This window comes from Engystomops pustulosus, chromosome 9 (genome assembly GCF_040894005.1).
Source record: "Engystomops pustulosus chromosome 9, aEngPut4.maternal, whole genome shotgun sequence".
In the NCBI taxonomy this organism is placed as follows: Eukaryota; Metazoa; Chordata; class Amphibia; order Anura; family Leptodactylidae; genus Engystomops; species Engystomops pustulosus.
Genome location: NC_092419.1, coordinates 61,976,131 through 61,997,367, shown reverse-complemented (window position 1 = coordinate 61,997,367; position 21,237 = coordinate 61,976,131). Strand labels below are relative to the sequence as shown.

At 45.4% G+C, this 21,237-nt stretch overlaps 76 pseudogenes; all 76 read right to left on the bottom strand.

Moving 5' to 3' along the window:
• Positions 1 to 46: 46 nt before the first annotated feature.
• Positions 47 to 165, bottom strand: LOC140097447 (5S ribosomal RNA; annotated as a pseudogene).
• Positions 166 to 235: 70 nt separating this feature from the next.
• LOC140089033 (5S ribosomal RNA) lies at positions 236 to 354 on the bottom strand (annotated as a pseudogene).
• Positions 355 to 423: 69 nt separating this feature from the next.
• LOC140081704 (5S ribosomal RNA) lies at positions 424 to 542 on the bottom strand (annotated as a pseudogene).
• A 70-nt stretch (positions 543 to 612) lies between these two features.
• LOC140096088 (5S ribosomal RNA) lies at positions 613 to 731 on the bottom strand (annotated as a pseudogene).
• A 70-nt stretch (positions 732 to 801) lies between these two features.
• Positions 802 to 920, bottom strand: LOC140083804 (5S ribosomal RNA; annotated as a pseudogene).
• Positions 921 to 1,178: 258 nt separating this feature from the next.
• Positions 1,179 to 1,297, bottom strand: LOC140081693 (5S ribosomal RNA; annotated as a pseudogene).
• Positions 1,298 to 1,367: 70 nt separating this feature from the next.
• On the bottom strand, positions 1,368 to 1,486 carry LOC140090816 (5S ribosomal RNA; annotated as a pseudogene).
• A 70-nt stretch (positions 1,487 to 1,556) lies between these two features.
• LOC140083802 (5S ribosomal RNA) lies at positions 1,557 to 1,675 on the bottom strand (annotated as a pseudogene).
• A 259-nt stretch (positions 1,676 to 1,934) lies between these two features.
• Positions 1,935 to 2,053, bottom strand: LOC140083849 (5S ribosomal RNA; annotated as a pseudogene).
• A 70-nt stretch (positions 2,054 to 2,123) lies between these two features.
• Positions 2,124 to 2,242, bottom strand: LOC140085549 (5S ribosomal RNA; annotated as a pseudogene).
• A 70-nt stretch (positions 2,243 to 2,312) lies between these two features.
• LOC140089019 (5S ribosomal RNA) lies at positions 2,313 to 2,431 on the bottom strand (annotated as a pseudogene).
• A 69-nt stretch (positions 2,432 to 2,500) lies between these two features.
• LOC140092521 (5S ribosomal RNA) lies at positions 2,501 to 2,619 on the bottom strand (annotated as a pseudogene).
• A 258-nt stretch (positions 2,620 to 2,877) lies between these two features.
• Positions 2,878 to 2,996, bottom strand: LOC140095294 (5S ribosomal RNA; annotated as a pseudogene).
• A 70-nt stretch (positions 2,997 to 3,066) lies between these two features.
• LOC140094634 (5S ribosomal RNA) lies at positions 3,067 to 3,185 on the bottom strand (annotated as a pseudogene).
• A 448-nt stretch (positions 3,186 to 3,633) lies between these two features.
• Positions 3,634 to 3,752, bottom strand: LOC140086595 (5S ribosomal RNA; annotated as a pseudogene).
• Positions 3,753 to 3,822: 70 nt separating this feature from the next.
• Positions 3,823 to 3,941, bottom strand: LOC140089007 (5S ribosomal RNA; annotated as a pseudogene).
• Positions 3,942 to 4,010: 69 nt separating this feature from the next.
• On the bottom strand, positions 4,011 to 4,129 carry LOC140081682 (5S ribosomal RNA; annotated as a pseudogene).
• Positions 4,130 to 4,199: 70 nt separating this feature from the next.
• Positions 4,200 to 4,318, bottom strand: LOC140092002 (5S ribosomal RNA; annotated as a pseudogene).
• A 70-nt stretch (positions 4,319 to 4,388) lies between these two features.
• LOC140083848 (5S ribosomal RNA) lies at positions 4,389 to 4,507 on the bottom strand (annotated as a pseudogene).
• A 448-nt stretch (positions 4,508 to 4,955) lies between these two features.
• LOC140090938 (5S ribosomal RNA) lies at positions 4,956 to 5,074 on the bottom strand (annotated as a pseudogene).
• Positions 5,075 to 5,144: 70 nt separating this feature from the next.
• Positions 5,145 to 5,263, bottom strand: LOC140088995 (5S ribosomal RNA; annotated as a pseudogene).
• Positions 5,264 to 5,332: 69 nt separating this feature from the next.
• On the bottom strand, positions 5,333 to 5,451 carry LOC140081670 (5S ribosomal RNA; annotated as a pseudogene).
• Positions 5,452 to 5,521: 70 nt separating this feature from the next.
• LOC140094721 (5S ribosomal RNA) lies at positions 5,522 to 5,640 on the bottom strand (annotated as a pseudogene).
• A 448-nt stretch (positions 5,641 to 6,088) lies between these two features.
• On the bottom strand, positions 6,089 to 6,207 carry LOC140083847 (5S ribosomal RNA; annotated as a pseudogene).
• Positions 6,208 to 6,655: 448 nt separating this feature from the next.
• LOC140094935 (5S ribosomal RNA) lies at positions 6,656 to 6,774 on the bottom strand (annotated as a pseudogene).
• A 69-nt stretch (positions 6,775 to 6,843) lies between these two features.
• LOC140098021 (5S ribosomal RNA) lies at positions 6,844 to 6,962 on the bottom strand (annotated as a pseudogene).
• Positions 6,963 to 7,220: 258 nt separating this feature from the next.
• LOC140095172 (5S ribosomal RNA) lies at positions 7,221 to 7,339 on the bottom strand (annotated as a pseudogene).
• A 69-nt stretch (positions 7,340 to 7,408) lies between these two features.
• Positions 7,409 to 7,527, bottom strand: LOC140081659 (5S ribosomal RNA; annotated as a pseudogene).
• Positions 7,528 to 7,974: 447 nt separating this feature from the next.
• On the bottom strand, positions 7,975 to 8,093 carry LOC140090132 (5S ribosomal RNA; annotated as a pseudogene).
• A 70-nt stretch (positions 8,094 to 8,163) lies between these two features.
• On the bottom strand, positions 8,164 to 8,282 carry LOC140094015 (5S ribosomal RNA; annotated as a pseudogene).
• Positions 8,283 to 8,351: 69 nt separating this feature from the next.
• On the bottom strand, positions 8,352 to 8,470 carry LOC140081648 (5S ribosomal RNA; annotated as a pseudogene).
• A 70-nt stretch (positions 8,471 to 8,540) lies between these two features.
• Positions 8,541 to 8,659, bottom strand: LOC140094517 (5S ribosomal RNA; annotated as a pseudogene).
• Positions 8,660 to 8,729: 70 nt separating this feature from the next.
• On the bottom strand, positions 8,730 to 8,848 carry LOC140083846 (5S ribosomal RNA; annotated as a pseudogene).
• Positions 8,849 to 9,296: 448 nt separating this feature from the next.
• Positions 9,297 to 9,415, bottom strand: LOC140090936 (5S ribosomal RNA; annotated as a pseudogene).
• Positions 9,416 to 9,485: 70 nt separating this feature from the next.
• Positions 9,486 to 9,604, bottom strand: LOC140085425 (5S ribosomal RNA; annotated as a pseudogene).
• Positions 9,605 to 9,674: 70 nt separating this feature from the next.
• On the bottom strand, positions 9,675 to 9,793 carry LOC140083457 (5S ribosomal RNA; annotated as a pseudogene).
• Positions 9,794 to 9,862: 69 nt separating this feature from the next.
• Positions 9,863 to 9,981, bottom strand: LOC140082013 (5S ribosomal RNA; annotated as a pseudogene).
• Positions 9,982 to 10,051: 70 nt separating this feature from the next.
• Positions 10,052 to 10,170, bottom strand: LOC140078878 (5S ribosomal RNA; annotated as a pseudogene).
• Positions 10,171 to 10,240: 70 nt separating this feature from the next.
• Positions 10,241 to 10,359, bottom strand: LOC140088186 (5S ribosomal RNA; annotated as a pseudogene).
• A 448-nt stretch (positions 10,360 to 10,807) lies between these two features.
• LOC140083684 (5S ribosomal RNA) lies at positions 10,808 to 10,926 on the bottom strand (annotated as a pseudogene).
• A 448-nt stretch (positions 10,927 to 11,374) lies between these two features.
• LOC140083801 (5S ribosomal RNA) lies at positions 11,375 to 11,493 on the bottom strand (annotated as a pseudogene).
• Positions 11,494 to 11,939: 446 nt separating this feature from the next.
• LOC140088983 (5S ribosomal RNA) lies at positions 11,940 to 12,058 on the bottom strand (annotated as a pseudogene).
• Positions 12,059 to 12,317: 259 nt separating this feature from the next.
• On the bottom strand, positions 12,318 to 12,436 carry LOC140078877 (5S ribosomal RNA; annotated as a pseudogene).
• A 70-nt stretch (positions 12,437 to 12,506) lies between these two features.
• On the bottom strand, positions 12,507 to 12,625 carry LOC140094014 (5S ribosomal RNA; annotated as a pseudogene).
• A 69-nt stretch (positions 12,626 to 12,694) lies between these two features.
• LOC140081635 (5S ribosomal RNA) lies at positions 12,695 to 12,813 on the bottom strand (annotated as a pseudogene).
• A 70-nt stretch (positions 12,814 to 12,883) lies between these two features.
• LOC140093855 (5S ribosomal RNA) lies at positions 12,884 to 13,002 on the bottom strand (annotated as a pseudogene).
• A 70-nt stretch (positions 13,003 to 13,072) lies between these two features.
• Positions 13,073 to 13,191, bottom strand: LOC140083800 (5S ribosomal RNA; annotated as a pseudogene).
• A 448-nt stretch (positions 13,192 to 13,639) lies between these two features.
• Positions 13,640 to 13,758, bottom strand: LOC140090935 (5S ribosomal RNA; annotated as a pseudogene).
• A 70-nt stretch (positions 13,759 to 13,828) lies between these two features.
• Positions 13,829 to 13,947, bottom strand: LOC140085424 (5S ribosomal RNA; annotated as a pseudogene).
• A 70-nt stretch (positions 13,948 to 14,017) lies between these two features.
• On the bottom strand, positions 14,018 to 14,136 carry LOC140095048 (5S ribosomal RNA; annotated as a pseudogene).
• Positions 14,137 to 14,205: 69 nt separating this feature from the next.
• On the bottom strand, positions 14,206 to 14,324 carry LOC140082019 (5S ribosomal RNA; annotated as a pseudogene).
• Positions 14,325 to 14,394: 70 nt separating this feature from the next.
• On the bottom strand, positions 14,395 to 14,513 carry LOC140084083 (5S ribosomal RNA; annotated as a pseudogene).
• A 70-nt stretch (positions 14,514 to 14,583) lies between these two features.
• On the bottom strand, positions 14,584 to 14,702 carry LOC140088187 (5S ribosomal RNA; annotated as a pseudogene).
• Positions 14,703 to 15,150: 448 nt separating this feature from the next.
• Positions 15,151 to 15,269, bottom strand: LOC140088443 (5S ribosomal RNA; annotated as a pseudogene).
• Positions 15,270 to 15,339: 70 nt separating this feature from the next.
• Positions 15,340 to 15,458, bottom strand: LOC140094010 (5S ribosomal RNA; annotated as a pseudogene).
• A 70-nt stretch (positions 15,459 to 15,528) lies between these two features.
• Positions 15,529 to 15,647, bottom strand: LOC140097889 (5S ribosomal RNA; annotated as a pseudogene).
• Positions 15,648 to 16,095: 448 nt separating this feature from the next.
• Positions 16,096 to 16,214, bottom strand: LOC140090934 (5S ribosomal RNA; annotated as a pseudogene).
• A 70-nt stretch (positions 16,215 to 16,284) lies between these two features.
• Positions 16,285 to 16,403, bottom strand: LOC140085423 (5S ribosomal RNA; annotated as a pseudogene).
• A 70-nt stretch (positions 16,404 to 16,473) lies between these two features.
• On the bottom strand, positions 16,474 to 16,592 carry LOC140091571 (5S ribosomal RNA; annotated as a pseudogene).
• Positions 16,593 to 16,662: 70 nt separating this feature from the next.
• Positions 16,663 to 16,781, bottom strand: LOC140085474 (5S ribosomal RNA; annotated as a pseudogene).
• A 448-nt stretch (positions 16,782 to 17,229) lies between these two features.
• Positions 17,230 to 17,348, bottom strand: LOC140084878 (5S ribosomal RNA; annotated as a pseudogene).
• Positions 17,349 to 17,418: 70 nt separating this feature from the next.
• Positions 17,419 to 17,537, bottom strand: LOC140094523 (5S ribosomal RNA; annotated as a pseudogene).
• Positions 17,538 to 17,985: 448 nt separating this feature from the next.
• LOC140084877 (5S ribosomal RNA) lies at positions 17,986 to 18,104 on the bottom strand (annotated as a pseudogene).
• A 69-nt stretch (positions 18,105 to 18,173) lies between these two features.
• On the bottom strand, positions 18,174 to 18,292 carry LOC140086168 (5S ribosomal RNA; annotated as a pseudogene).
• Positions 18,293 to 18,362: 70 nt separating this feature from the next.
• Positions 18,363 to 18,481, bottom strand: LOC140097434 (5S ribosomal RNA; annotated as a pseudogene).
• Positions 18,482 to 18,551: 70 nt separating this feature from the next.
• Positions 18,552 to 18,670, bottom strand: LOC140088971 (5S ribosomal RNA; annotated as a pseudogene).
• A 70-nt stretch (positions 18,671 to 18,740) lies between these two features.
• LOC140078876 (5S ribosomal RNA) lies at positions 18,741 to 18,859 on the bottom strand (annotated as a pseudogene).
• A 448-nt stretch (positions 18,860 to 19,307) lies between these two features.
• LOC140079515 (5S ribosomal RNA) lies at positions 19,308 to 19,426 on the bottom strand (annotated as a pseudogene).
• A 69-nt stretch (positions 19,427 to 19,495) lies between these two features.
• On the bottom strand, positions 19,496 to 19,614 carry LOC140084937 (5S ribosomal RNA; annotated as a pseudogene).
• A 70-nt stretch (positions 19,615 to 19,684) lies between these two features.
• LOC140092001 (5S ribosomal RNA) lies at positions 19,685 to 19,803 on the bottom strand (annotated as a pseudogene).
• Positions 19,804 to 19,873: 70 nt separating this feature from the next.
• Positions 19,874 to 19,992, bottom strand: LOC140083799 (5S ribosomal RNA; annotated as a pseudogene).
• Positions 19,993 to 20,062: 70 nt separating this feature from the next.
• Positions 20,063 to 20,181, bottom strand: LOC140096500 (5S ribosomal RNA; annotated as a pseudogene).
• A 70-nt stretch (positions 20,182 to 20,251) lies between these two features.
• On the bottom strand, positions 20,252 to 20,370 carry LOC140088748 (5S ribosomal RNA; annotated as a pseudogene).
• A 70-nt stretch (positions 20,371 to 20,440) lies between these two features.
• On the bottom strand, positions 20,441 to 20,559 carry LOC140091506 (5S ribosomal RNA; annotated as a pseudogene).
• A 258-nt stretch (positions 20,560 to 20,817) lies between these two features.
• Positions 20,818 to 20,936, bottom strand: LOC140085010 (5S ribosomal RNA; annotated as a pseudogene).
• Positions 20,937 to 21,005: 69 nt separating this feature from the next.
• Positions 21,006 to 21,124, bottom strand: LOC140085421 (5S ribosomal RNA; annotated as a pseudogene).
• Between the last annotated feature and the right edge of the window lie 113 nt (positions 21,125 to 21,237).

Here is a 21,237-nt window from a genome sequence, read left to right as displayed (position 1 = left end):
TTCTACTATCTCATATAGAAACTAACACAATTTTCAGGTTCAAAAAGGTCAACAGAACTTGGGATTCCAAGCCAGTCTCCCATGCTGGTACTTGCCAAGCCTTAAGCAGCATTGCTGCTGCGATCTGACAAGAGCAGGCACATTCTGCTTAGAATGGCCGTTGACAGCAGCTGTTCAATTTGAACCTTCTTTTACTATCTCATAGAGAAACTAACACAATTTTCAGGTTCAAAAAGGTCAACGGAACTTGGGATTCCCAGCCAGTCTCCCATGCTGGTACTTGCCAAGCCTTAAGCTGCATTGCTGCTGCGATCTGACGAGAGCAGGCACATTCAGCTTAGAATGGCCGTTGACAGCAGCTGTTCAATTTGAACCTTCTTTTACTATCTCATAGAGAAAATAACACATTTTCAGGTTCAAAAAGGTCAACGGAACTTGGAATTCCCAGCCAGTCTCCCATGCTGGTACTTGCCAAGCCTTAAGCTGCATTGCTGCTGCGATCTGACGAGAGCAGGCACATTCAGCTTAGAATGGCCGTTGACAGCAGCTGTTCAATTTGAACCTTCTTTTACTATCTCATAGAGAAACTAACACAATTTTCAGGTTAAAAAAGGTTAACAGAACTTGGGATTCCCAGCCAGTCCCCCAAGGTGGTACTTGCCAAGCCTTAAGCTGCATTGCTGCTGCGATCTGACGAGAGCAGGCACATTCAGCTTAGAATGGCCGTTGACAGCAGCTGTTCAATTTGAACCTTCTTTTGCTATCTCATAGAGAAACTAACACAATTTTCAGGTTCAAAAAGGTCAACGGAACTTGGGATTCCCAGCCAGTCTCCCATGCTGGTACTTGCCAAGCCTTAAGCTGCATTGCTGCTGCGATCTGACGAGAGCAGGCACATTCAGCTTAGAATTGCCGTTGACAGCAGCTGTTCAATTTGAACCTTCTTTTACTATCTCATAGAGAAACTAACACAATTTTCAGGTTCAAAAAGGTCAACAGAACTTGGGATTCCCAGCCAGTCTCCCATGCTGGTACTTGCCAAGCCTTAAGCTGCATCGCTGCTGCGATCTGACAAGAGCACACACATTCAGCTTAGAATGGCCGTTGACAGCAGTTGTTCAATTTGAACCTTCTTCTACTATCTCATATAGAAAATAACACATTTTCAGGTTCAAAAAGGTCAACGGAACTTGGAATTCCCAGCCAGTCTCCCATGCTGGTACTTGCCAAGCCTTAAGCTGCATTGCTGCTGCGATCTGACGAGAGCAGGCACATTCAGCTTAGAATGGCCGTTGACAGCAGCTGTTCAATTTGAACCTTCTTTTACTATCTCATAGAGAAACTAACACAATTTTCAGGTTAAAAAAGGTTAACAGAACTTGGGATTCCCAGCCAGTCCCCCATGCTGGTACTTGCCAAGCCTTAAGCTGCATTGCTGCTGCGATCTGACGAGAGCAGGCACATTCAGCTTAGAATGGCCGTTGACAGCAGCTGTTCAATTTGAACCTTCTTTTGCTATCTCATAGAGAAACTAACACAATTTTCAGGTTCAAAAAGGTCAACGGAACTTGGGATTCCCAGCCAGTCTCCCATGCTGGTACTTGCCAAGCCTTAAGCTGCATTGCTGCTGCGATCTGACGAGAGCAGGCACATTCAGCTTAGAATTGCCGTTGACAGCAGCTGTTCAATTTGAACCTTCTTTTACTATCTCATAGAGAAACTAACACAATTTTCAGGTTCAAAAAGGTCAACAGAACTTGGGATTCCCAGCCAGTCTCCCATGCTGGTACTTGCCAAGGCTTAAGCTGCATCGCTGCTGCGATCTGACAAGAGCACACACATTCAGCTTAGAATGGCCGTTGACAGCAGCTGTTCAATTTGAACCTTCTTTTGCTATCTCATAGAGAAACTAACACAATTTTCAGGTTCAAAAAGGTCAACGGAACTTGGGATTCCCAGCCAGTCTCCCATGCTGGTACTTGCCAAGCCTTAAGCTGCATTGCTGCTGCGATCTGACGAGAGCAGGCACATTCAGCTTAGAATTGCCGTTGACAGCAGCTGTTCAATTTGAACCTTCTTTTGCTATCTCATAGAGAAACTAACACAATTTTCAGGTTCATAAAGGTCAACAGAACTTGGGATTCCCAGCGAGTCTCCCATGCTGGTACTTGCCAAGCCTTAAGCTGCATTGCTGCTGCGATCTGACGAGAGCAGGCACATTCAGCTTAGAATTGCCGTTGACAGCAGCTGTTCAATTTGAACCTTCTTTTGCTATCTCATAGAGAAACTAACACAATTTTCAGGTTCAAAAAGGTCAACGGAACTTGGGATTCCCAGCCAGTCTCCCATGCTGGTACTTGCCAAGCCTTAAGCTGCATTGCTGCTGCGATCTGACGAGAGCAGGCACATTCAGCTTAGAATGGCCGTTGACAGCAGAAGTTCAATTTGAACCTTCTTTTACTATCTCATAGGGAAACTAACACATTTTCAGGTTCAAAAAGGTCAACGGAACTTGGAATTCCCAGCCAGTCTCCCATGCTGGTACTTGCCAAGCCTTACGCTGCATTGCTGCTGCGATCTGACGAGAGCAGGCACATTCAGCTTAGAATAGCCGTTGACAGCAGCTGTTCAATTTGAACCTTCTTTTACTATCTCATAGAGAAACTAACACATTTTCAGGTTCAAAAAGGTCAACGGAACTTGGAATTCCCAGCCAGTCTCCCATGCTGGTACTTGCTAAGCCTTACGCTGCATTGCTGCTGCGATCTGACGAGAGCAGGCACATTCAGCTTAGAATGGCGGTTGACAGCAGCTGTTCAATTTGAACCTTCTTTTGCTATCTCATAGAGAAACTAACACAATTTTCAGGTTCAAAAAGGTCAACGGAACTTGGGATTCCCAGCCAGTCTCCCATGCTGGTACTTGCCAAGCCTTAAGCTGCATTGCTGCTGCGATCTGATGAGAGCAGGCACATTCAGCTTAGAATGGCCGTTGACAGCAGCTGTTCAATTTGAACCTTCTTTTACTATCTCATAGAGAAACTAACACAATTTTCAGGTTTAAAAAGGGCAACAGAACTTGGGATTCCCAGCCAGTCTCCCATGCTGGTACTTGCCAAGCCTTAAGCTGCATTGCTGCAGCGATCTGACGAGAGCAGGCACATTCAGCTTAGAATGGCCGTTGACAGCAGCTGTTCAATTTGAACCTTCTTTTACTATCTCATAGAGAAACTAACACAATTTTCAGGTACAAAAAGGTCAACAGAACTTGGGATTCCCAGCCAGTCTCCCATGCTGGTACTTGCCAAGCCTTAAGCTGCATCGCTGCTGCGATCTGACAAGAGCACACACATTCAGCTTAGAATGGCCGTTGACAGCAGTTGTTCAATTTGAACCTTCTTCTACTATCTCATATAGAAACTAACACAATTTTCAGGTTCAAAAAGGTCACCAGAACTTTGGATTCCAAGCCAGTCTCCCATGCTGGTACTTCCTAAGCCTTAAGCTGCATTGCTGCTGCGATCTGACAAGAGCAGGCACATTCAGCTTAGAATGGCCGTTGACAGCAGCTGTTCAATTTGAACCTTCTTTTACTATCTCATAGAGAAACTAACACAATTTTCAGGTTCAAAAAGGTCAACAGAACTGGAGATTCCCAGCCAGTCTCCCATGCTGGTACTTGCCAAGCCTTAAGCTGCATTGCTGCTGCGATCTGACGAGAGCAGGCACATTCAGCTTAGAATGGCCGTTGACAGCAGCTGTTCAATTTGAACCTTCTTTTGCTATCTCATAGAGAAACTAACACAATTTTCAGGTTCAAAAAGGTCAACGGAACTTGGGATTCCCAGCCAGTCTCCCATGCTGGTACTTGCCAAGCCTTAAGCTGCATTGCTGCTGCGATCTGACGAGAGCAGGCACATTCAGCTTAGAATGGCCGTTGACAGCAGCAGTTCAATTTGAACCTTCTTTTACTATCTCATAGAGAAACTAACACATTTTCAGGTTCAAAAAGGTCAACGGAACTTGGAATTCCCAGCCAGTCTCCCATGCTGGTACTTGCCAAGCCTTAAGCTGCATTGCTGCTGCGATCTGACGAGAGCAGGCACATTCAGCTTAGAATGGCCGTTGACAGCAGCTGTTCAATTTGAACCTTCTTTTACTATCTCATAGAGAAACTAACACAATTTTCAGGTTAAAAAAGGTCAACAGAACTTGGGATTCCCAGCCAGTCCCCCATGCTGGTACTTGCCAAGCCTTAAGCTGCATTGCTGCTGCGATCTGACAAGAGCAGGCACATTCAGCTTAGAATGGCCGTTGACAGCAGCTGTTCAATTTGAACCTTCTTTTGCTATCTCATAGAGAAACTAACACAATTCTCAGGTTCAAAGAGGTCAACGGAACTTGGGATTCCCAGCCAGTCTCCCATGCTGGTACTTGCCAAGCCTTAAGCTGCATTGCTGCTGCGATCTGACGAGAGCAGGCACATTCAGCTTAGAATTGCCGTTGACGGCAGCTGTTCAATTTGAACCTTCTTTTACTATCTCATAGAGAAACTAACACAATTTTCAGGTTCAAAAAGGTCAACAGAACTTGGGATTCCCAGCCAGTCTCCCATGCTGGTACTTGCCAAGCCTTAAGCTGCATCGCTGCTGCGATCTGACAAGAGCACACACATTCAGCTTAGAATGGCCGTTGACAGCAGTTGTTCAATTTGAACCTTCTTCTACTATCTCATATAGAAACTAACACAATTTTCAGGTTCAAAAAGGTCACCAGAACTTGGGATTCCAAGCCAGTCTCCCATGCTGGTACTTGCCAAGCCTTAAGCTGCATTGCTGCTGCGATCTGACAAGAGCAGGCACATTCAGCTTAGAATGGCCGTTGACAGCAGCTGTTCAATTTGAACCTTCTTTTACTATCTCATAGAGAAACTAACACAATTTTCAGGTTCAAAAAGGTCAACAGAACTTGGGATTCCCAGCCAGTCTCCCATGCTGGTACTTGCCAAGCCTTAAGCTGCATTGCTGCTGCGATCTGACAAGAGCAGGCACATTCAGCTTAGAATGGCCGTTGACAGCAGCTGTTCAATTTGAACCTTCTTTTGCTATCTCATAGAGAAACTAACACAATTTTCAGGTTCAAAAAGGTCAACGGAACTTGGGATTCCCAGCCAGTCTCCCATGCTGGTACTTGCCAAGCCTTAAGCTGCATTGCTGCTGCGATCTGACGAGAGCAGGCACATTCAGCTTAGAATGGCCGTTGACAGCAGCAGTTCAATTTGAACCTTCTTTTACTATCTCATAGAGAAACTAACACATTTTCAGGTTCAAAAAGGTCAACGGAACTTGGAATTCCCAGCCAGTCTCCCATGCTGGTACTTGCCAAGCCTTAAGCTGCATTGCTGCTGCGATCTGACGAGAGCAGGCACATTCAGCTTAGAATGGCCGTTGACAGAAGCTGTTCAATTTGAACCTTCTTTTGCTATCTCATAGAGAAACTAACACAATTTTCAGGTTCAAAAAGGTCAACGGAACTTGGGATACCCAGCCAGTCTCCCATGCTGGTACTTGCCAAGCCTTAAGCTGCATTGCTGCTGCGATCTGACGAGAGCAGGCACATTCAGCTTAGAATTGCCGTTGACAGCAGCTGTTCAATTTGAACCTTCTTTTACTATCTCATAGAGAAACTAACACAATTTTCAGGTTCAAAAAGGTCAACAGAACTTGGGATTCCCAGCCAGTCTCCCATGCTGGTACTTGCCAAGCCTTAAGCTGCATCGCTGCTGCGATCTGACAAGAGCACACACATTCAGCTTAGAATGGCCGTTGACAGCAGTTGTTCAATTTGAACCTTCTTCTACTATTTCATATAGAAACTAACACAATTTTCAGGTTCACAAAGGTCACCAGAACTTGGGATTCCAAGCCAGTCTCCCATGCTGGTACTTGCCAAGCCTTAAGCTGCATTGCTGCTGCGATCTGACGAGAGCAGGCACATTCAGCTTAGAATGGCCATTGACAGCAGCTGTTCAATTTGAACCTTCTTTTGCTATCTCATAGAGAAACTAACACAATTTTCAGGTTCAAAAAGGTCAACGGAACTTGGGATTCCCAGCCAGTCTCCCATGCTGGTACTTGCCAAGCCTTAAGCTGCATTGCTGCTGCGATCTGACGAGAGCAGGCACATTCAGCTTAGAATTGCCGTTGACAGCAGCTGTTCAATTTGAACCTTCTTTTACTATCTCATAGAGAAACTAACACAATTTTCAGGTTCAAAAAGGTCAACAGAACTTGGGATTCCCAGCCAGTCTCCCATGCTGGTACTTGCCAAGCCTTAAGCTGCATCGCTGCTGCGATCTGACAAGAGCACACACATTCAGCTTAGAATGGCCGTTGACAGCAGTTGTTCAATTTGAACCTTCTTCTACTATCTCATATAGAAACTAACACAATTTTCAGGTTCACAAAGGTCACCAGAACTTGGGATTCCAAGCCAGTCTCCCATGCTGGTACTTGCCAAGCCTTAAGCTGCATTGCTGCTGCGATCTGACAAGAGCAGGCACATTCAGCTTAGAATGGCCGTTGACAGCAGCTGTTCAATTTGAACCTTCTTTTGCTATCTCATAGAGAAACTAACACAATTTTCAGGTTCAAAAAGGTCAACGGAAGTTGGGATTCCCAGCCAGTCTCCCATGCTGGTACTTGCCAAGCCTTAAGCTGCATTGCTGCTGCGATCTGACGAGAGCAGGCACATTCAGCTTAGAATGGCCGTTGACAGCAGCTGTTCAATTTGAACCTTCTTTTACTATCTCATAGAGAAACTAACACATTTTCAGGTTCAAAAAGGTCAACGGAACTTGGAATTCCCAGCCAGTCTCCCATGCTGGTACTTGCCAAGCTTTACGCTGCATTGCTGCTGCGATCTGACGAGAGCAGGCACATTCAGCTTAGAATGGCCGTTGACAGCAGCTGTTCAATTTGAACCTTCTTTTACTATCTCATAGAGAAACTAACACATTTTCAGGTTCAAAAAGGTCAACGGAACTTGGAATTCCCAGCCAGTCTCCCATGCTGGTACTTGCTAAGCCTTACGCTGCATTGCTGCTGCGATCTGACGAGAGCAGGCACATTCAGCTTAGAATGGCGGTTGACAGCAGCTGTTCAATTTGAACCTTCTTTTGCTATCTCATAGAGAAACTAACACAATTTTCAGGTTCAAAAAGGTCAACGGAACTTGGGATTCCCAGCCAGTCTCCCATGCTGGTACTTGCCAAGCCTTAAGCTGCATTGCTGCTGCGATCTGATGAGAGCAGGCACATTCAGCTTAGAATGGCCGTTGACAGCAGCTGTTCAATTTGAACCTTCTTTTACTATCTCATAGAGAAACTAACACATTTTCAGGTTCAAAAAGGTCAACGGAACTTGGAATTCCCAGCCAGTCTCCCATGCTGGTACTTGCCAAGCCTTAAGCTGCATTGCTGCTGCGATCTGACGAGAGCAGGCACATTCAGCTTAGAATGGCCGTTGACAGCAGCTGTTCAATTTGAACCTTCTTTTACTATCTCATAGAGAAACTAACACATTTTCAGGTTCAAAAAGGTCAACGGAACTTGGAATTCCCAGCCAGTCTCCCATGCTGGTACTTGCCAAGCCTTAAGCTGCATCGCTGCTGCGATCTGACAAAAGCACACACATTCAGCTTAGAATGGCCGTTGACAGCAGTTGTTCAATTTGAACCTTCTTCTACTATCTCATATAGAAACTAACACAATTTTCAGGTTCAAAAAGGTCACCAGAACTTGGGATTCCAAGCCAGTCTCCAATGCTGGTACTTGCCAAGCCTTAAGCTGCATTGCTGCTGCGATCTGACAAGAGCAGGCACATTCAGCTTAGAATGGCCGTTGACAGCAGCTGTTCAATTTGAACCTTCATTTACTATCTCATAGAGAAACTAACACAATTTTCAGGTTCAAAAAGGTCAACAGTACTTGGGATTCCCAGCCAGTCTCCCATGCTGGTACTTGCCAAGCCTTAAGCTGCATTGCTGCTGCGATCTGACGAGAGCAGGCACATTCAGCTTAGAATGGCCGTTGACAGCAGCTGTTCAATTTGAACCTTCTTTTGCTATCTCATATAGAAACTAACACAATTTTCAGGTTCAAAAAGGTCAACGGAACTTGGGATTCCCAGCCAGTCTCCCATGCTGGTGCTTGCCAAGCCTTAAGCTGCATTGCTGCTGCGATCTGACGAGAGCAGGCACATTCAGCTTAGAATGGCCGTTGACAGCAGCTGTTCAATTTGAACCTTCTTTTACTATCTCATAGAGAAACTAACACATTTTCAGGTTCAAAAAGGTCAACGGAACTTGGAATTCCCAGCCAGTCTCCCATGCTGGTACTTGCCAAGCCTTAAGCTGCATTGCTGCTGCGATCTGACGAGAGCAGGCACATTCAGCTTAGAATGGCCGTTGACAGCAGCTGTTCAATTTGAACCTTCTTTTACTATCTCATAGAGAAACTAACACAATTTTCAGGTTAAAAAAGGTCAACAGAACTTGGGATTCCCAGCCAGTCTCCCATGCTGGTACTTGCCAAGCCTTAAGCTGCATTGCTGCTGCGATCTGACGAGAGCAGGCACATTCAGCTTACAATGGCTGTTGACAGCAGCTGTTCAATTTGAACCTTCTTTTGCTATCTCATAGAGAAACTAACACAATTCTCAGGTTCAAAGAGGTCAACGGAACTTGGGATTCCCAGCCAGTCTCCCATGCTGGTACTTGCCAAGCCTTAAGCTGCATTGCTGCTGCGATCTGACGAGAGCAGGCACATTCAGCTTAGAATTGCCGTTGACAGCAGCTGTTCAATTTGAACCTTCTTTTACTATCTCATAGAGAAACTAACACAATTTTCAGGTTCAAAAAGGTCAACAGAACTTGGGATTCCCAGCCAGTCTCCCATGCTGGTACTTGCCAAGCCTTAAGCTGCATCGCTGCTGCGATCTGACAAGAGCACACACATTCAGCTTAGAATGGCCGTTGACAGCAGTTGTTCAATTTGAACCTTCTTCTACTATCTCATATAGAAACTAACACAATTTTCAGGTTCAAAAAGGTCACCAGAACTTGGGATTCCAAGCCAGTCTCCCATGCTGGTACTTGCCAAGCCTTAAGCTGCATTGCTGCTGCGATCTGACAAGAGCAGGCACATTCAGCTTAGAATGGCCGTTGACAGCAGCTGTTCAATTTGAACCTTCTTTTACTATCTCATAGAGAAACTAACACAATTTTCAGGTTCAAAAAGGTCAACAGAACTTGGGATTCCCAGCCAGTCTCCCATGCTGGTACTTGCCAAGCCTTAAGCTGCATTGCTGCTGCGATCTGACAAGAGCAGGCACATTCAGCTTAGAATGGCCGTTGACAGCAGCTGTTCAATTTGAACCTTCTTTTGCTATCTCATAGAGAAACTAACACAATTTTCAGGTTCAAAAAGGTCAACGGAACTTGGGATTCCCAGCCAGTCTCCCATGCTGGTACTTGCCAAGCCTTAAGCTGCATTGCTGCTGCGATCTGACGAGAGCAGGCACATTCAGCTTAGAAAGGCCGTTGACAGCAGCTGTTCAATTTGAACCTTCTTTTGCTATCTCATAGAGAAACTAACACAATTTTCAGGTTCAAAGAGGTCAACGGAACTTGGGATTCACAGCCAGTCTCCCATGCTGGTACTTGCCAAGCCTTAAGCTGCATTGCTGCTGCGATCTGATGAGAGCAGGCACATTCAGCTTAGAATGGCCGTTGACAGCAGCTGTTCAATTTGAACCTTCTTTTACTATCTCATAGAGAAACTAACACATTTTCAGGTTCAAAAAGGTCAACGGAACTTGAAATTCCCAGCCAGTCTCCCATGCTGGTACTTGCCAAGCCTTAAGCTGCATTGCTGCTGCGATCTGACGAGAGCAGGCACATTCAGCTTAGAATGGCCGTTGACAGCAGCTGTTCAATTTGAACCTTCTTTTACTATCTCATAGAGAAACTAACACAATTTTCAGGTTAAAAAAGGTCAACAGAACTTGGGATTCCCAGCCAGTCTCCCATGCTGGTACTTGCCAAGCCTTAAGCTGCATTGCTGCTGCGATCTGACGAGAGCAGGCACATTCAGCTTAGAATGGCCGTTGACAGCAGCTTTTCAATTTGAACCTTCTTTTGCTATCTCATAGAGAAACTAACACAATTTTCAGGTTCAAAAAGGTCAACAGAACTTGGGATTCCCAGCCAGTCTCCCATGCTTGTACTTGCCAAGCCTTAAGCTGCATTGCTGCTGCGATCTGACGAGAGCAGGCACATTCAGCTTAGAATGGCCGTTGACAGCAGCTGTTCAATTTGAACCTTCTTTTACTATCTCATAGAGAAACTAACACAATTTTCAGGTTCAAAAAGGTCAACGGAACTTGGGATTCCCAGCCAGTCTCCCATGCTGGTACTTGCCAAGCCTTAAGCTGCATCGCTGCTGCGATCTGACAAGAGCACACACATTCAGCTTAGAATGGCCGTTGACAGCAATTGTTCAATTTGAACCTTCTTCTACTATCTCATATAGAAACTAACACAATTTTCAGGTTCAAAAAGGTCACCAGAACTTGGGATTCCAAGCCAGTCTCCAATGCTGGTACTTGCCAAGCCTTAAGCTGCATTGCTGCTGCGATCTGACAAGAGCAGGCACATTCAGCTTAGAATGGCCGTTGACAGCAGCTGTTCAATTTGAACCTTCATTTACTATCTCATAGAGAAACTAACACAATTTTCAGGTTCAAAAAGGTCAACAGAACTTGGGATTCCCAGCCAGTCTCCCATGCTGGTACTTGCCAAGCCTTAAGCTGCATTGCTGCTGCGATCTGACGAGAGCAGGCACATTCAGCTTAGAATGGCCATTGACAGCAGCTGTTCAATTTGAACCTTCTTTTGCTATCTCATAGAGAAACTAACACAATTTTCAGGTTCAAAAAGGTCAACGGAACTTGGGATTCCCAGCCAGTCTCCCATGCTGGTACTTGCCAAGCCTTAAGCTGCATCGCTGCTGCGATCTGACAAGAGCACACACATTCAGCTTAGAATGGCCGTTGACAGCAGTTGTTCAATTTGAACCTTCTTCTACTATTTCATATAGAAACTAACACAATTTTCAGGTTCTCAAAGGTCACCAGAACTTGGGATTCCAAGCCAGTCTCCCATGCTGGTACTTGCCAAGCCTTAAGCTGCATTGCTGCTGCGATCTGACGAGAGCAGGCACATTCAGCTTAGAATGGCCATTGACAGCAGCTGTTCAATTTGAACCTTCTTTTGCTATCTCATAGAGAAACTAACACAATTTTCAGGTTCAAAAAGGTCAACGGAACTTGGGATTCCCAGCCAGTCTCCCATGCTGGTACTTGCCAAGCCTTAAGCTGCATTGCTGCTGCGATCTGACGAGAGCAGGCACATTCAGCTTAGAATTGCCGTTGACAGCAGCTGTTCAATTTGAACCTTCTTTTACTATCTCATAGAGAAACTAACAATTTTCAGGTTCAAAAAGGTCAACAGAACTTGGGATTCCCAGCCAGTCTCCCATGCTGGTACTTGCCAAGCCTTAAGCTGCATCGCTGCTGCGATCTGACAAGAGCACACACATTCAGCTTAGAATGGCCGTTGACAGCAGTTGTTCAATTTGAACCTTCTTCTACTATCTCATATAGAAACTAACACAATTTTCAGGTTCACAAAGGTCACCAGAACTTGGGATTCCAAGCCAGTCTCCCATGCTGGTACTTGCCAAGCCTTAAGCTGCATTGCTGCTGCGATCTGACAAGAGCAGGCACATTCAGCTTAGAATGGCCGTTGACAGCAGCTGTTCAATTTGAACCTTCTTTTGCTATCTCATAGAGAAACTAACACAATTTTCAGGTTCAAAAAGGTCAACGGAACTTGGGATTCCCAGCCAGTCTCCCATGCTGGTACTTGCCAAGCCTTAAGCTGCATTGCTGCTGCGATCTGACGAGAGCAGGCACATTCAGCTTAGAATGGCCGTTGACAGCAGTTGTTCAATTTGAACCTTCTTCTACTATCTCATATAGAAACTAACACAATTTTCAGGTTCAAAAAGGTCACCAGAACTTGGGATTCCAAGCCAGTCTCCAATGCTGGTACTTGCCAAGCCTTAAGCTGCATTGCTGCTGCGATCTGACAAGAGCAGGCACATTCAGCTTAGAATGGCCGTTGACAGCAGCTGTTCAATTTGAACCTTCATTTACTATCTCATAGAGAAACTAACACAATTTTCAGGTTCAAAAAGGTCAACAGAACTTGGGATTCCCAGCCAGTCTCCCATGCTGGTACTTGCCAAGCCTTAAGCTGCATTGCTGCTGCGATCTGACGAGAGCAGGCACATTCAGCTTAGAATGGCCGTTGACAGCAGCTGTTCAATTTGAACCTTCTTTTGCTATCTCATATAGAAACTAACACAATTTTCAGGTTCAAAAAGGTCAACGGAACTTGGGATTCCCAGCCAGTCTCCCATGCTGGTGCTTGCCAAGCCTTAAGCTGCATTGCTGCTGCGATCTGACGAGAGCAGGCACATTCAGCTTAGAATGGCCGTTGACAGCAGCTGTTCAATTTGAACCTTCTTTTACTATCTCATAGAGAAACTAACACATTTTCAGGTTCAAAAAGGTCAACGGAACTTGGAATTCCCAGCCAGTCTCCCATGCTGGTACTTGCCAAGCCTTAAGCTGCATTGCTGCTGCGATCTGACGAGAGCAGGCACATTCAGCTTAGAATGGCCGTTGACAGCAGCTGTTCAATTTGAACCTTCTTTTACTATCTCATAGAGAAACTAACACAATTTTCAGGTTAAAAAAGGTCAACAGAACTTGGGATTCCCAGCCAGTCTCCCATGCTGGTACTTGCCAAGCCTTAAGCTGCATTGCTGCTGCGATCTGACGAGAGCAGGCACATTCAGCTTACAATGGCCGTTGACAGCAGCTGTTCAATTTGAACCTTCTTTTGCTATCTCATAGAGAAACTAACACAATTCTCAGGTTCAAAGAGGTCAACGGAACTTGGGATTCCCAGCCAGTCTCCCATGCTGGTACTTGCCAAGCCTTAAGCTGCATTGCTGCTGCGATCTGACGAGAGCAGGCACATTCAGCTTAGAATTGCCGTTGACAGCAGCTGTTCAATTTGAACCTTCTTTTACTATCTCATAGAGAAACTAACACAATTTTCAGGTTCAAAAAGGTCAACAGAACTTGGGATTCCCAGCCAGTCTCCCATGCTGGTACTTGCCAAGCCTTAAGCTGCATCGCTGCTGCGATCTGACAAGAGCACACACATTCAGCTTAGAATGGCCGTTGACAGCAGTTGTTCAATTTGAACCTTCTTCTACTATCTCATATAGAAACTAACACAATTTTCAGGTTCAAAAAGGTCACCAGAACTTGGGATTCCAAGCCAGTCTCCCATGCTGGTACTTGCCAAGCCTTAAGCTGCATTGCTGCTGCGATCTGACAAGAGCAGGCACATTCAGCTTAGAATGGCCGTTGACAGCAGCTGTTCAATTTGAACCTTCTTTTACTATCTCATAGAGAAACTAACACAATTTTCAGGTTCAAAAAGGTCAACAGAACTTGGGATTCCCAGCCAGTCTCCCATGCTGGTACTTGCCAAGCCTTAAGCTGCATTGCTGCTGCGATCTGACAAGAGCAGGCACATTCAGCTTAGAATGGCCGTTGACAGCAGCTGTTCAATTTGAACCTTCTTTTGCTATCTCATAGAGAAACTAACACAATTTTCAGGTTCAAAAAGGTCAACGGAACTTGGGATTCCCAGCCAGTCTCCCATGCTGGTACTTGCCAAGCCTTAAGCTGCATTGCTGCTGCGATCTGACGAGAGCAGGCACATTCAGCTTAGAAAGGCCGTTGACAGCAGCTGTTCAATTTGAACCTTCTTTTGCTATCTCATAGAGAAACTAACACAATTTTCAGGTTCAAAGAGGTCAACGGAACTTGGGATTCCCAGCCAGTCTCCCATGCTGGTACTTGCCAAGCCTTAAGCTGCATTGCTGCTGCGATCTGATGAGAGCAGGCACATTCAGCTTAGAATGGCCGTTGACAGCAGCTGTTCAATTTGAACCTTCTTTTACTATCTCATAGAGAAACTAACACATTTTCAGGTTCAAAAAGGTCAACGGAACTTGAAATTCCCAGCCAGTCTCCCATGCTGGTACTTGCCAAGCCTTAAGCTGCATTGCTGCTGCGATCTGACGAGAGCAGGCACATTCAGCTTAGAATGGCCGTTGACAGCAGCTGTTCAATTTGAACCTTCTTTTACTATCTCATAGAGAAACTAACACAATTTTCAGGTTAAAAAAGGTCAACAGAACTTGGGATTCCCAGCCAGTCTCCCAAGCTGGTACTTGCCAAGCCTTAAGCTGCATTGCTGCTGCGATCTGACGAGAGCAGGCACATTCAGCTTAGAATGGCCGTTGACAGCAGCTTTTCAATTTGAACCTTCTTTTGCTATCTCATAGAGAAACTAACACAATTTTCAGGTTCAAAAAGGTCAACAGAACTTGGGATTCCCAGCCAGTCTCCCATGCTTGTACTTGCCAAGCCTTAAGCTGCATTGCTGCTGCGATCTGACGAGAGCAGGCACATTCAGCTTAGAATGGCCGTTGACAGCAGCTGTTCAATTTGAACCTTCTTTTACTATCTCATAGAGAAACTAACACAATTTTCAGGTTCAAAAAGGTCAACGGAACTTGGGATTCCCAGCCAGTCTCCCATGCTGGTACTTGCCAAGCCTTAAGCTGCATCGCTGCTGCGATCTGACAAGAGCACACACATTCAGCTTAGAATGGCCGTTGACAGCAGTTGTTCAATTTGAACCTTCTTCTACTATCTCATATAGAAACTAACACAATTTTCAGGTTCAAAAAGGTCACCAGAACTTGGGATTCCAAGCCAGTCTCCAATGCTGGTACTTGCCAAGCCTTAAGCTGCATTGCTGCTGCGATCTGACAAGAGCAGGCACATTCAGCTTAGAATGGCCGTTGACAGCAGCTGTTCAATTTGAACCTTCATTTACTATCTCATAGAGAAACTAACACAATTTTCAGGTTCAAAAAGGTCAACAGAACTTGGGATTCCCAGCCAGTCTCCCATGCTGGTACTTGCCAAGCCTTAAGCTGCATTGCTGCTGCGATCTGACGAGAGCAGGCACATTCAGCTTAGACTGGCCGTTGACAGCAGCTGTTCAATTTGAACCTTCTTTTGCTATCTCATAGAGAAACTAACACAATTTTCAGGTTCAAAAAGGTCAACGGAACTTGGGATTCCCAGCCAGTCTCCCATGCTGGTGCTTGCCAAGCCTTAAGCTGCATTGCTGCTGCGATCTGACGAGAGCAGGCACATTCAGCTTAGAATGGCCGTTGACAGCAGCTGTTCAATTTGAACCTTCTTTTGCTATCTCATAGAGAAACTAACACAATTCTCAGGTTCAAAGAGGTCAACGGAACTTGGGATTGCCAGCCAGTCTCCCATGCTGGTACTTGCCAAGCCTTAAGCTGCATTGCTGCTGCGATCTGACGAGAGCAGGCACATTCAGCTTAGAATTGCCGTTGACAGCAGCTGTTCAATTTGAACCTTCTTTTACTATCTCATAGAGAAACTAACACAATTTTCAGGTTCAAAAAGGTCAACAGAACTTGGGATTCCCAGCCAGTCTCCCATGCTGGTACTTGCCAAGCCTTAAGCTGCATCGCTGCTGCGATCTGACAAGAGCACACACATTCAGCTTAGAATGGCCGTTGACAGCAGTTGTTCAATTTGAACCTTCTTCTACTATCTCATATAGAAACTAACACAATTTTCAGGTTCAAAAAGGTCACCAGAACTTGGGATTCCAAGCCAGTCTCCCATGCTGGTACTTGCCAAGCCTTAAGCTGCATTGCTGCTGCGATCTGACAAGAGCAGGCACATTCAGCTTAGAATGGCCGTTGACAGCAGCTGTTCAATTTGAACCTTCTTTTACTATCTCATAGAGAAACTAACACAATTTTCAGGTTCAAAAAGGTCAACAGAACTTGGGATTCCCAGCCAGTCTCCCATGCTGGTACTTGCCAAGCCTTAAGCTGCATTGCTGCTGCGATCTGACAAGAGCAGGCACATTCAGCTTAGAATGGCCGTTGACAGCAGCTGTTCAATTTGAACCTTCTTTTACTATCTCATAGAGAAACTAACACAATTTTCAGGTTCAAAAAGGTCAACGGAACTTGGGATTCCCAGCCAGTCTCCCATGCTGGTACTTGCCAAGCCTTAAGCTGCATTGCTGCTGCGATCTGACGAGAGCAGGCACATTCAGCTTAGAAAGGCCGTTGACAGCAGCTGTTCAATTTGAACCTTCTTTTGCTATCTCATAGAGAAACTAACACAATTTTCAGGTTCAAAAAGGTCAACGGAACTTGGGATTCACAGCCAGTCTCCCATGCTGGTACTTGCCAAGCCTTAAGCTGCATTGCTGCTGCGATCTGAAGAGAGCAGGCACATTCAGCTTAGAATGGCCGTTGACAGCAGCTGTTCAATTTGAACCTTCTTTCACTATCTCATAGAGAAACTAACACAATTTTCAGGTTAAAAAAGGTCAACAGAACTTGGGATTCCCAGCCAGTCTCCCATGCTGGTACTTGCCAAGCCTTAAGCTGCATTGCTGCTGCGATCTGACGAGAGCAGGCACATTCAGCTTAGAATTGCCGTTGACAGCAGCTGTTCAATTTGAACCTTCTTTTGCTATCTCATAGAGAAACTAACACAATTATCAGGTTCAAAAAGGTCAACAGAACTTGGGATTCCCAGCCAGTCTCCCATGCTGGTACTTGCCAAGCCTTAAGCTGCATCGCTGCTGCGATCTGACAAGAGCACACACATTCAGCTTAGAATGGCCGTTGACAGCAGTTGTTCAATTTGAACCTTCTTCTACTATCTCATATAGAAACTAACACAATTTTCAGGTTCAAAAAGGTCACCAGAAGTTGGGATTCCAAGCCAGTCTCCCATGCTGGTACTTGCCAAGCCTTAAGCTGCATTGCTGCTGCGATCTGACAAGAGCAGGCACATTCAGCTTAGAATGGCCGTTGACAGCAGCTGTTCAATTTGAACCTTCTTTTACTATCTCATAGAGAAACTAACACAATTTTCAGGTTCAAAAAGGTCAACAGAACTTGGGATTCCCAGCCAGTCTCCCATGCTTGTACTTGCCAAGCCTTAAGCTGCATTGCTGCTGCGATCTGATGAGAGCAGGCACATTCAGCTTAGAATGGCCGTTGACAGCAGCTGTTCAATTTGAACCTTCTTTTACTATCTCATAGAGAAACTAACACAATTTTCAGGTTAAAAAATGTCAACATAACTTGGGATTCCCAGCCAGTCTCCCATGCTGGTACTTGCCAAGCCTTAAGCTGCATTGCTGCTGCGATCTGACGAGAGCAGGCACATTCAGCTTAGAATGGCCGTTGACAGCAGCTGTTCAATTTGAACCTTCTTTTGCTATCTCATAGAGAAACTAACACAATTATCAGGTTCAAAAAGGTCAACAGAACTTGGGATTCCCAGCCAGTCTCCCATGCTGGTACTTGCCAAGCCTTAAGCTGCATCGCTGCTGCGATCTGACAAGAGCACACACATTCAGCTTAGAATGGCCGTTGACAGCAGTTGTTCAATTTGAACCTTCTTCTACTATCTCATATAGAAACTAACACAATTTTCAGGTTCAAAAAGGTCACCAGAACTTGGGATTCCAAGCCAGTCTCCCATGCTGGTACTTGCCAAGCCTTAAGCTGCATTGCTGCTGCGATCTGACAAGAGCAGGCACATTCAGCTTAGAATGGCCGTTGACAGCAGCTGTTCAATTTGAACCTTCTTTTACTATCTCATAGAGAAACTAACACAATTTTCAGGTTCAAAAAGGTCAACAGAACTTGGGATTCCCAGCCAGTCTCCCATGCTTGTACTTGCCAAGCCTTAAGCTGCATTGCTGCTGCGATCTGATGAGAGCAGGCACATTCAGCTTAGAATGGCCGTTGACAGCAGCTGTTCAATTTGAACCTTCTTTTACTATCTCATAGAGAAACTAACACATTTTCAGGTTCAAAAAGGTCAACGGAACTTGGAATTCCCAGCCAGTCTCCCATGCTGGTACTTGCCAAGCCTTAAGCTGCATTGCTGCTGCGAACTGACGAGAGCAGGCACATTCAGCTTAGAATGGCCGTTGACAGCAGCTGTTCAATTTGAACCTTCTTTCACTATCTCATAGAGAAACTAACACAATTTTCAGGTTAAAAACGGTCAACAGAACTTGGGATTCACAGCCAGTCTCCCATGCTGGTACTTGCCAAGCCTTAAGCTGCATTGCTGCTGCGATCTGACAAGAGCAGGCACATTCAGCTTAGAATGGCCGTTGACAGCAGCTGTTCAATTTGAACCTTCTTTTGCTATCACAAAGAGAAACTAACACAATTTTCAGGTTCAAAAAGGTCAACGGAACTTGGGATTCCCAGCCAGTCTCCCATGCTGGTACTTGCCAAGCCTTAAGCTGCATTGCTGCTGCGATCTGACGAGAGCAGGCACATTCAGCTTAGAATGGCCGTTGACAGCAGCTGTTCAATTTGAACCTTCTTTTACTATCTCATAGAGAAACTAACACAATTTTCAGGTTAAAAAAGGTCAACAGAACTTGGGATTCCCAGCCAGTCTCCCATGCTGGTACTTGCCAAGCCTTAAGCTGCATTGCTGCTGCGATCTGACGAGAGCAGGCACATTCAGCTTAGAATGGCCGTTGACAGCAGCTGTTCAATTTGAACCTTCTTTTGCTATCTCATAGAGAAACTAACACAATTTTCAGGTTCAAAAAGGTCAACAGAACTTGGGATTCCCAGCCAGTCTCCCATGCTGGTACTTGCCAAGCCTTAAGCTGCATCGCTGCTGCGATCTGACAAGAGCACACACATTCAGCTTAGAATGGCCGTTGACAGCAGTTGTTCAATTTGAACCTTCTTCTACTATCTCATATAGAAACTAACACAATTTTCAGGTTCAAAAAGGTCACCAGAAGTTGGGATTCCAAGCCAGTCTCCCATGCTGGTACTTGCCAAGCCTTAAGCTGCATTGCTGCTGCGATCTGACAAGAGCAGGCATATTCAGCTTAGAATGGCCGTTGACAGCAGCTGTTCAATTTGAACCTTCTTTTACTATCTCATAGAGAAACTAACACAATTTTCAGGTTCAAAAAGGTCAACAGAACTTGGGATTCCCAGCCAGTCTCCCATGCTGGTACTTGCCAAGCCTTAAGCTGCATTGCTGCTGCGATCTGATGAGAGCAGGCACATTCAGCTTAGAATGGCCGTTGACAGCAGCTGTTCAATTTGAACCTTCTTTTACAATCTCATAGAGAAACTAACACATTTTCAGGTTCAAAAAGGTCAACGGAACTTGGAATTCCCAGCCAGTCTCCCATGCTTGTACTTGCCAAGCCTTAAGCTGCATTGCTGCTGCGATCTGACGAGAGCAGGCACATTCAGCTTAGAATGGCCGTTGACAGCAGCTGTTCAATTTGAACCTTCTTTCACTATCTCATAGAGAAACTAACACAATTTTCAGGTTAAAAAAGGTCAACAGAACTTGGGATTCCCAGCCAGTCCCCCATGCTGGTACTTGCCAAGCCTTAAGCTGCATTGCTGCTGCGATCTGACAAGAGCAGGCACATTCAGCTTAGAATGGCCGTTGACAGCAGCTGTTCAATTTGAACCTTCTTTTGCTATCTCAAAGAGAAACTAACACAATTTTCAGGTTCAAAAAGGTCAACGGAACTTGGGATTCCCAGCCAGTCTCCCATGCTGGTACTTGCCAAGCCTTAAGCTGCATTGCTGCTGCGATCTGACGAGAGCAGGCACATTCAGCTTAGAATTGCCGTTGACAGCAGCTGTTCAATTTGAACCTTCTTCTACTATCTCATATAGAAACTAACACAATTTTCAGGTTCAAATTGGTCAACAGAACTTGGGATTCCAAGCCAGTCTCCCATGCTGGTACTTGCCAAGCCTTAAGCTGCATTGCTGCTGCGATCTGACAAGAGCAGGCACATTCAGCTTAGAATGGCCGTTGACAGCAGCTGTTCAATTTGAACCTTCTTTTACTATCTCATAGAGAAACTAACACAATTTTCAGGTTCAAAAAGGTCAACGGAACTTGGGATTCCCAGCCAGTCTCCCATGCTGGTACTTGCCAAGCCTTAAGCTGCATTGCTGCTGCGATCTGACAAGAGCAGGCACATTCAGCTTAGAATGGCCGTTGACAGCAGCTGTTCAATTTGAACCTTCTTTTACTATCTCATAGAGAAACTAACACAATTTTCAGGTTCAAAAAGGTCAACAGAACTTGGGATTCCCAGCCAGTCTCCCATGCTGGTACTTGCCAAGCCTTACGCTGCATTGCTGCTGCGATCTGACGAGAGCAGGCACATTCAGCTTAGAATGGCCGTTGACAGCAGCTGTTCAATTTGAACCTTCTTTTACTATCTCATAGAGAAACTAACACATTTTCAGGTTCAAAAAGGTCAACGGAACTTGGAATTCCCAGCCAGTCTCCCATGCTGGTACTTGCTAAGCCTTACGCTGCATTGCTGCTGCGATCTGACGAGAGCAGACACATTTAGCTTAGAATGGCGGTTGACAGCAGCTGTTCAATTTGAACCTTCTTTTGCTATCTCATAGAGAAACTAACACAATTTTCAGGTTCAAAAAGGTCAACGGAACTTGGGATTCCCAGCCAGTCTCCCATGCTGGTATTTGCCAAGCCTTAAGCTGCATTGCTGCTGCGATCTGATGAGAGCAGGCACATTCAGCTTAGAATGGCCGTTGACAGCAGCTGTTCAATTTGAACCTTCTTTTACTATCTCATAGAGAAACTAACACATTTTCAGGTTCAAAAAGGTCAACGGAACTTGGGATTCCCAGCCAGTCTCCCATGCTGGTACTTGCCAAGCCTTAAGCTGCATTGCTGCTGCGATCTGACGAGAGCAGGCACATTCAGCTTAGAAAGGCCGTTGACAGCAGCTGTTCAATTTGAACCTTCTTTTACTATCTCATAGAGAAACTGACACAATTTTCAGGTTCAAAAAGGTCAACAGAACTTGGGATTCCCAGCCAGTCTCCCATGCTGGT